The 968-nt window shown below is 36.1% G+C and overlaps 1 pseudogene across 1 annotated transcript; it reads left to right on the top strand.

Moving 5' to 3' along the window:
- The first annotated feature begins 400 nt into the window (after nucleotides 1-400).
- Nucleotides 401-742, top strand: LOC113625813 (small nuclear ribonucleoprotein E pseudogene; annotated as a pseudogene). Its single transcript, XR_003434891.1, has one exon. The product of XR_003434891.1 is annotated as a small nuclear ribonucleoprotein E pseudogene (transcript).
- The last annotated feature ends 226 nt before the right edge of the window (nucleotides 743-968 follow it).

Here is a 968-nt window from a genome sequence, read left to right as displayed (position 1 = left end):
TTTTTAAAAGTAAATTATCCTACTGTGACAAGAATGATTTCATTGTGGGCAAGAGTAGAGTACATAAGACTGGTTATCTGTTAATATTGAACTCCTAGTGAGACAAGGAGAGCCTGGACTGGGGTGGTGGTAATGGATAGGAAGAAAAGAAAATAGATTTGAGATTTATTTTAAAGTAGAGTCAGACAGAGAAAGATAAATATCTTATGATATCAATTATATGTGGAATCTAAAATATAGTACAAATGAACTTATTTACAAAACTGAAATAGAGTCACAGACATAGAAAACAAACTTATGGTTACCAAGGGGGAAGGGGGGGATAAATTGGGAGATCGGGATTGACATATACACACCACTATATGTAAAATAGATAATTGAAAAGAACACACTGAGTGTGCAGGATAGTGTGGTCTTTGTGAGCTTCCACCATGGCGTATCGGGGCCAGGGCCAGAAGGTGCAGAAGGTGATGGTGCAGCCAATCAATCTCATCTTCAGATACTTGCAAAATAGATCTCGGATTCAGGTCTGGCTTTATGAGCAAGTGAATATGCGGATAGAGGGCTGTATCATTGGTTTTGATGAGTATATGAACCTCGTATTAGATGATGCAGAAGAGATTCATTCTAAAACAAAGTCAAGAAAACAACTGGGTTGGATCATGCTAAAAGGAGGTAACATTACTCTGCTCCAAAGTGTCTCCAACTAGAAATGATCAATGAAGTGAGAAATTGTTGAGAAGGCAACAATTAGGTGTGCAATTTTTTAGGTGTGCTTTTTAGAAGTGTAGTTCTAAAGCATTTATTCATATTGTTTTGCTCACCTTTATGTTATTACCAGATGACAATAAATGGTGTGGGATTGTTTTTTTTTAAAAAACAAAAAAAAAACCACACTGTATAGCACTGGGAACTCTACTCAATACCCTAATCAATACCTATATGGGAAAATAATCTAAAAAAGAGTG

The sequence above is a fragment of the Aethalodelphis obliquidens genome, unplaced genomic scaffold, assembly GCF_003676395.1.
Source record: "Aethalodelphis obliquidens isolate GAN/ISIS:26980383/991018 unplaced genomic scaffold, ASM367639v1 scaffold16, whole genome shotgun sequence".
NCBI lineage: Eukaryota > Metazoa > Chordata > Mammalia > Artiodactyla > Delphinidae > Aethalodelphis > Aethalodelphis obliquidens.
This window is presented reverse-complemented; position numbering and strand designations above follow the sequence as displayed.